General features: G+C 29.2%; 1 pseudogene; it reads left to right on the top strand.

Annotated features, from left to right (window-relative positions):
- Positions 1-240: 240 nt before the first annotated feature.
- The window catches only part of LOC149561536 (homocysteine S-methyltransferase 1 pseudogene), a 30083-nt pseudogene continuing 20702 nt past the window's right edge, over positions 241-9621 (top strand).

The raw sequence follows: 9621 nt of genomic DNA, 5'->3' as shown, positions 1-9621 counted from the left end.
AAAGAAAATTAACTAAAGAAAATGATATTGAACCAAATGAAATTACTAAGGAAGTCAAGAAAAATCAAAACAAATCATGTTATATTGCACTAGTAACTATAACTTGCCAAGCATGGAAAGATGCTATGGTTGAAGAATATCAATCAATACTACAAAATGTTGTTTGGGATATTGTACCTAGACCTAAAGTCAAATCTATCATCTCTACTAAATGACTATATAAAATCAAATATGTAGTAGATGGGAGCATTGAGAAACATAAAGCAAGGTTTGTTGCTTGAGGTTTTTCACAGAAGGCAGGTATTGATTATGAAGAAACTTTTGCCCCAATTGCTCATTTTACTTCAATCAGTAGTAGCAAAAGGATGGAAGGTGCATTAAATGGATGTGAAAACTACATTCTTAAATAGAGTCATAGATGAAGAAGTTTATATTGAATAGCCTAGAGGTTTCATGATAAAAAAATGAAAATCTTTATGTATGCAAACTAAGGAAAGCATTGTATGGCCTGAAACAAGCTCCTTGATCTTGGTATGAAAGAATTGCTAGCTATCTCATCAAATTAGGTTACTCTAAAAATGAAGTTGATCCTAATAAATATTTTAAAATCTCTAATGGAGATATGATCATATTAGTTCTTTATGTTGATGATCTCTTGATAACAAGTGATGACCATCTAATTGCTAAATGCAAACAAGACCTTGCTGCTAAATTTGACATGAAAGATTTAGGTTTGCTACATTAGTTTTTTGGCCTAGAATTATGTCAAAAGGAAGATTAGATATTCTTAAATCAAAGAAAATATACTTAGGATATTTTGAACAGATTTGGAATGATGGACAACAAGCCACTTGTAATTCCAATGGAAACTAATCTACACAAGCTAAAAGAGGAAGCAACTATGAGGCCTCGCCCTAACCCATCATTGCATAGTTGATACATTATTATTTTGATGCTCATGACTCGATATGTCGAGACACTTTTTGATGCACCAAACATTATTATGCTATTTTTATTTGATGTGTGATGCTTTAATTTCAGATATCTATTTCACCATTTAATACTTTATGAACATGTATAATGATGAAGTAAATGAATGTAGAACTAACACTTTGATTATGTAATTTTAATGATAAAAAATATGAGTAGAATGAGATAAACAATTGATTGTTAGAAAGATGGATGTTTTTAATTTACATGATTGTTTTGATACATATTTTACATATATGCATGTGATTCTTGAACTACTAATGTGTGCAATGAGTGTGCAGGATAGTTATTCGGCAAACCTAATGGAAAGACAGAACTGTACCCCTTGCTAATTTGTGCTATTTTGCATTGTCTTTCTTTGAAGGTTGTTAATTGGTCTTACTATTCTCCTAGCTTTAGTTTGGTTCCTATTAAGTCTTTAAGGCCTAAAAACATTAAATTTAAGTACCCTAGGGGTAAGGATATGGGTTGGGAGTGCTTTCCACCCCTTTAGCCTCTTTGGTTGACTTTTAGGGTCACTCAAAAACCCTACTTTTGGTTGATTGCGAAAATTGATTTGTCTCCTTCATGAGTTGGTGACTCAAACTTCACCTTGGGGTTAGCTAAAGTCTAGTTGAGTTAGGATCATATTTAGATGCATTTTGGAGAAGTTTTGGGGTTGTTACCCAATCTCTAGTTTTAGAGAGAAATTTCAAGATTGAAGGAAAGGAAGGAAAAGCTCTTCTCAACTTGTCATTTTACCATAAATTTTTTTGAAGGTAGGGTTCTTCACTCTTTTGATCATGTTCTTCATATTTTTCATGCTTTGATTCATGCATAAGTCATTGTGTTGTTCTTTGTATTGCTTGTATGTGTGTTGAGGTTGTTTGGGAGGGATGTTAACTTGTTCTTGGATTCCATTCTTATGCTTTGCTTTGAAATTTTGAGGGGAGATTTCATGGAGATTGTTTTGGCATTACTCACCATTGGATAGGGAAGAAGTAGCCATGTACAGGGGAAGCGCCTTAGTTGGACCTCAATAGTGTAGAGTCTCCTCTCATGGTGAGAAAAGAGAAAGAGAGTAGGGTGTATGGGTCCCTACTTGTCATCACATACCTTGTTTGAAAAATTGAATTCTTGAAGAAGGGAAGGAATGAAAAATCCTTGTTGTATTCGCCTCAAAAGGGCATTTGTAGAAGAACAGAAGTTCTTGAGTTTTAGCCTCGAAAGGGCTATGTTATGGGTATCCTATTGAGAAAATCCACCTTCCCCCTAGTTTGGTTCAATGTTGAACCTATTGTGCAAAACTAGGTTGGGGGATGCATGCTTGAATTGTTCATCATATTATGTTGTTTTACCTCTAGGTTGGTTCTTGTCTTTCCCATGATTCCCTTGATGCATTGAAGATATTGGAAAAGATCTCTTGTGAAAGACCTAGAAGAGAATTCAATTAAGTTGTAACATTATGTAAAAATGTATTTAAATTTTGATGCATTTGGCAAGGATGTCAGGTTTTCTTACTGGTTCTTTCGCAATGGAGCCTTGAACCAGGTTAACTAATAGAGAGAAAACATTGAGAAAACCTCCTTGCATTGTATCTTATGTTATTTCAATTCATGTGTATGTGTGTGAAAAAATAGATTAAATGGTGATGATTAATTATAAAATTTTCAAATTCAATTATGCTAAGGAAGAAAGTATGTTATGTAGAAAATTTGATTCATATTGTGACCCTTGGAAACAAATAATTTTACATTGATAATAGATACGAATGATTCAATATTCTTGTGCCAATTAAGTGATTGTAAAATCCAATTTTTAAAAAAAAACATACACTCTTGTTATAAGGTTTAATTGGAAGGCATATATTGGCAAAATTATAAACATCCCCCTTGCAATAAAAGGTTGTTTAATAAATAAATAAATAAATATATATATATATATATATATATATATATATATATATATATATATATATATATATATATATATATATATATATATATATATATATATATATATATATATATATATATATATATATATATATATATATATATATATATATATATATATATATATATATATATATATATATATATGTTTCTCAAAAAAAAAACTAGATAGTTAGAAAAATTTTCATACTTAAAAAAAAAAGCACCTACAAGAGCCTTTTTGCTCTCTGGACTTTCTATGGGCAAGTGAATTATGTTTCAAATGGTAGCAGAGAATATTCTCTATAAAATTCTTATTTTAAATCTTAAATTCAAAAAAAAAGAAATAATAATAATAACCAATATAAATCTATACACAAATATCTAATTTCTCAAATATCCTAAGCCAAAATTCTTACGAAATAAACTTTATGAAATAACTTCCCCACTTTTTCCTAGGTGTCAGATTTGGATAAAGGGACAAGATGGAGTTTAAAGCAACTCAAAAATCATTTATGGTGACTTAACCCATGTACATTCTCCATAGTATTTTTGCAGCCATTAAGTAGCCTCATGACTAATGAAAGTTTTTAAAAAAAAAATTAAAACTATTACTTACCTTTTGACCTTTTTGCCCAGTCCAACTGGTGTATCTTTCTTGGTAGATTTTTTTGGGGTTGTGTACACCTCCTTGGGCAGTGTGGAGAGCTTCATAATTATGCCCACATGGGATGTTTAGGTTAAAAAGTTTAAAGTTCTAAATGTATTCAGCATGGTATTAGTTTTAGATTTTTTTTTAATTTAAAGTTAAGAAGGGCTCACATGAGCCTAGATGTAGTTTTGAAATTTTAAAAAGTAGGAAGTCTTTTTATTAGTTTAGGTTTGTATATTTTATGTTAGGTATTAAATTAAGCTTGTTTGTTTAAGTTAGTTGTTTTAATTTTTTTAAAGAGTTTTAAATTAAGTTAGTTATAAATTAAGGTTAGTTTAAGTTTAATTTAGTTTTAGCCTTTAATTAGATTTGTTTTAGCATTTTTTTTATTAATAAGATTTAGTTAGTATTGTTATTTTAGATCTTTTTTTTTTCTTGAAAAAGAAGAAGATGTTTTATTAGTTAGTTTTAATTTGTTAACAATTATATTTTTTTGTTTTTAAAAATCTTAATTAGTATTATTTCATTTGGTGTATGTTTAGATTAATAAAGCTTGAAAACTAGAAGTTGTTAGTAAATGTTAGATTAAAAGGTAAAAATATTAAGTTTTATTTTACTATTTAGTAGTAATTACTTTTGAGTTATAGTTCTATAGTTGGGGATGTTTTAGCTTAAATAGATTATCGATTTGAATGTAATTATTTTAGATTAAAGTTGAAATTTATTATGTAATTATAATAAAGCTTAGAGTTACATGATTAAAATTTGTTATGTCATTTAAGTTATTAAGATAAGGTTAGTAGGTAGTGAAGGGATCACAATTCATGTCGAATTATCTTTAAAAGTAAATCAGTGATAATGTATCGAATCTTTTAATTAATTAAAAATTGAATTGTTTAATTTAATTAATCGATTTAATAATGAATGCTCAAATTAAACAATCTATTCATACATTTTGTTCTTAAACCTAAATGGAATATCAAGGCTCTTGATTGAAGAACCTGTTCGATGCCCTCTTTGTACCTTTGTTCTAACTAAATTAAACTATTCAAATCTAGTGGAATTGTTTATTATAAATTAAAATTTTAAAAAAAAAATTGTGTTTTTGTCTTGTATTTTGGGCATGACAGCAACACATTTAGAATCTATTGATCCTACCCTCTATAGAAAAATTATGGGATCTCTCATTTTTTCAGTACCACTAGATGTTGCTTCGATCTTGGATCAGTAATGGTATCATGGTTTAGCAAAAAATAACCTACAGTTGCTTTGAGTTCTATTGAATAGAATATATGGCAGCCTCCATGGGAGCACATGGAGCAGTTTGGTTAAGAATACTATTATTTGGATTATTTGGAAAGAGGTTAGATTCTACTATAATCAATTGTGACAATTAGAGTTGCATCAAACTTTTAGAAAATCCAGTGTTCCATAATTGGTGAAAGCATATTGAGACTCCTTACCAATATATAAGAGACATGATTGACTAGAATGTGATGAAGTTGATCTATGTTAACACAAATGATCAAAATGATTGCATTTTCACCAAACCTCTTGCAAGAGTGAAAATAGATTATTTTAGATCTAAACTTGGTATGACAAATATGTACTTACATTTTTTTGTAAATTTTATTCATAAATATTATATTTAATTATTGTTTGCAAACTTGTTAAATGGAAGGTGACAATCTTTCATATTTTGTTAAAGGTCTCTATTATAAGGTGATGAGCTTATAATTAGATGACCAACCTTTAAAAATTGAAAGTATTGAAGGTTATTGGTGTCATTGTTATAGGTAGGATTCTGCCAAACACATTGATATCCATCATGATTATATGCTAGATCTTGCGAGACATCATGAAAATTATTTGTGTCATTGTTTTAAGCTAGATTCTGCTGGAGACATTGATATCCATCATGAAAATTATTGGTGTCATTGTTTTAGGCTATATCCTACAATTGTTATAGGCTGTATTCTACCAGAGACATTGATATCCATCATGCTTATAGGCTAGATCTTGCTAGACATCATGGCTAGATTTTTGTTGAACACTGTGAAAATCAACTATTCTAGTTATTTAGACTATATTATATGCTAGATCTTGTCGGACATCATGAAAATTATTTGTGTCATTATTTTAAGCCAGATTCTGCCAGACACATTGATATCCATCATAAAAATTATTTGTGTCATTTTTATAGGCTATATTCTACTAGACACATTGATATCCATCATGATTATAGGCTAGATCTTGCTAGACATCATGGCTAGGTTTTTGTTGAACACCATGAAAATCAACTATTCTGGTTATAGGTAGGATTTTTCCAGACACATTGATATCCATCATGAAAATTATTGGTGTCATTGTTATAGGCTGTATTCTACTAGACACATTGATATCCATCATGATTATAGGCTAGATCTTGTTAGACATCATGGCCAGATTTTTGTCGAACACCGTGAAAATCAACTATTCTGGTTATTTAGACTATATTTTAGCAGATACCATATTTCATTAGATATAATTGAGTCATACTTAATTGTATGAAGAAGTTTCAATCCCTCATTGCTAAAGAGGGAGTGTTAAGAAGGTTAGCAGTTAATGGTATTGAATAATGCAGTATCATCAGTTAATAGTACAGTATTTTCAATGATGCCTTATCTATATAACCTTTATACATTTGGATGTTTAAATGAATTATATATGAGAAGTGATACTCAAATAATAATCAGTATAACAACAAATTATAATCTAATGCACTTGAAATCACTACTAAAATGCTTCTCCTTCACTTTGACTATATTATCAAGTGACTCCCTTTGCATTGTATTATGTCTGTCATAGTTATTGGGTCTAACTTATGCCTATGGATTACATTAATATTGTTAATGGTTAACTAAATTGATTGTGAATTAGTACTAGTATATGTGCATGTTGAGGCATGACCATGTAGGGTCATGCTCTTGTTAAGTTATGTTTCAACATGTATATATATTAGTTTAAATCCAAGTCTGCATATCATATTGATAACCAGGCATACTAATCTTAGATAAGGATAGTATATTATTATAGAAAGAATATAGAAAGTCTGGAAAAGTTTGACATTAAAGAAGACATCTATCTACTACAATCTAGAATACATATCTTTGATAAGTCTACACCAACCACGATCTACTAAAATTTACAAAGAATTCTCACAAAGCAAAAAATTGTCTGAAGAATAGAAAGAGGCTTATACTATTGCAGCAATTGAGTAGGTAAGAAGTAACTATACATTGAGGAACTAAGAGATCAATGAATATTATAGAAAAAGAGGAAGGATTTTTGCTAAGATTGAAGCCAAACTAGTCAAAGGTAAGGATCAAAATATTAATAAACAAGAGGATCAACCAAAACTTACAAAGATGACAAATGGAAAGCATCCTATTCGTAAGAATTCTAATTACTCTAATTTCTTTATAGCTAAATCTTTATCTTAGATAAAATTCTCTATTCCCCTAATGGAAATTATGAAATTCTCAGATTACAAGAATGAAGCATTAAAATTGATATATGAAGTAGAGAGTTATAAAGAGGAAGAATGATATGCTCAAATGACACTTGAAATATATTTAAGAACTATTATTAATAAGGATCCTACTCAATTCAATCCATTTTATTTAACTTTTATAAAAAATGATAAATTGGTAAAAAATAGTATGATTGATTTAGGAGCAGTTATGAATATTATGCCTATTGATGTGATGAAAAGTTTAAATTTAAATGTTGATATTTCTTATGGTAAATATTATGCAATGGATAACATATCTGTCCCTATTGTGGGATTCATAAAAGATATTGTTTTCAAATCTACTTCTTGTCCTAAAAAAGTTTATAAGACCAATATTATAGTCGTAGAGGTTCCTACAATGTATGGTATGATTTTTTCTAGACAATGGTCTAATTTGGTAGGAGGCAACATTTAATTAGATTTATCTTATGCAACTATCCTAGTGAATGGTAGGAATATCATAATAGACAACAAACCTAGGTCAACATATTTGATGGGAGATATTAGTCTAGATCAAACATATAGATATAGATAAGTTTCAAGTATGTATCAATAAAGAAGCATTGCAAAAAGTGGATCCTATTAGTGAACGTGCTTGCACAGATCATTATAAAATATGGAGGATGAATTTTGATGGCTCATGTTCCAAAGAAGGTAATGGTGTTGGTACAGTATTTATTTCTTCTAAAGGTAAAATTTTCAAATATTCATTCTTATTATCCTTTGAGTGTACTAATAACATAGTTGAATATGAGGCATTGTTGTTAGGATTAAGGATAGCCAATAAACATGGTATTAAAATTCTAAATGCTTTTGGTGATTCTGATTTGATTATTTACCAAGCTAGAAACAAATTTACTAAAAAAAGGAATAAGATGAAATAATATAAGAATGAGGTATGGGATAAAATTGAAATTTTTGATGCATTTAACATTAATTGGGTAGACAAATCTGAAAATGTTCTTGCTGAGTTTTTGGCTAATCTAGCAATCAGGAAAGGTAATATTCCCTATAAAGATATCACATAAATAGAAATAAAAAAAGGTAAATAGTTCATGATAATGTGCACAGTTGGAAATTCTTTGAAGATGACAAAGACATTATCAATTTTCTTGCATGTAAAGGGAGGTATTCAAAATTCAAATTGTAGACATTAATAATCTTGTAGAAGAAGTTGATGGGAAAGATACATTATTTGGTAGATGAGTCATTTAGATAAAAATTAAAAAAATTCCTAAAGGATTTGTAGCGCTAGAAAGAGTATCTAACAAAAAGGATGCTAAAGAGAAGGATAAGATTATTATTATAGATGAAAAAGATGTTGAAAAGATAAATCTAGGGATTAAATACTCTCCTAAAGAAGTGTTTATAGGGAAGAAATTGACCTCTAAAATCAGGCAAAATATCATTAATTTACTAAGGAAGTATAGACATGTGTTTTCCTAGTCATATGATGATCCCAAAGCTTATAGAGAGGATCTATTCAAACATTATGGAAAGACAAAGGTCTATAAATCCTACTCTTGCTCCTCAAATAAAAGAAGGGCTAATCAAAATGAGGGATGCTAGAATTATCAAACCAATTAGAAACTCAACATGGGTTTCTAATTTGATCTCGATTAGAAAAAAGAATGGAGATATCAGATCGTGTGTAAATTTTAGAAATTTGAACATCTCATCTCTCAAAGATAACTATGCTTTTCATAACATGGAAGCATTATTATAATAAGTTCTAGGGAATGAATTGTTATCCATGATGGATGGATTTTTAGGATATAATTAGGTCAATGTGAAAGAGGAAGAGCAATACAAAATAATATTTAGTACACCATGGGGAATCTATGTGTATGCAAGAATACTTTTTGGATTAACAAAGGCATGGGATACTTTCCAAAGAGCTATGGATGTAGCTTTTAATGGTTTGATTCATTTTATTATGGTAGTATACCAGGATGATGTCATAGCTTTTTCTAAGAAAGAAGAGGATCATTGTATGCATTTGGAAAAAAAAAAAAAGAGCTTTGGAATATGGAGTGTCTCTAAACTCTAAGAAAAAATCATTTTTCTATTATAGAAGGAAAGCTACTTGATCTTATTGTATCCAATGGTGGGGTGAAGATTTTCTCAGAGAGAGTTGCTGTCATAGATAAGATATAGGTTCAAAAGTATTTTCAAAAATTTCAATCATTCTTTGGACAAATTAACTTTGTATGAAAGTTTGTTTCATTTTTTTTAGAATTAGTAAAACCCATTTCTAAAATGATGAAAAAGAATGCAAAACTTTCTTGGAATGATGAAACATAGAAGGTATTTAGAGGTATAAAAAAGGCTATTAACACTTATAAATTTAGACCTAATTTTTGACAAGGATTCATCATAATTTCGATGCCAGTATGTGGACAAAATGATGAACACTATTGTTGATTTTTTTTTGTTGATTTTATGACATCCTAAATGTGTGTTGAAATTGTGACATTACCATGGTAGATATATTGATGAAACTATTGATGGGA

The sequence above is a fragment of the Cupressus sempervirens genome, chromosome 4 (genome assembly GCF_028749045.1).
Source record: "Cupressus sempervirens isolate cs-2001-9-10 chromosome 4, ASM2874904v1, whole genome shotgun sequence".
Lineage (NCBI taxonomy): Eukaryota > Viridiplantae > Streptophyta > Pinopsida > Cupressales > Cupressaceae > Cupressus > Cupressus sempervirens.
This window is presented reverse-complemented; position numbering and strand designations above follow the sequence as displayed.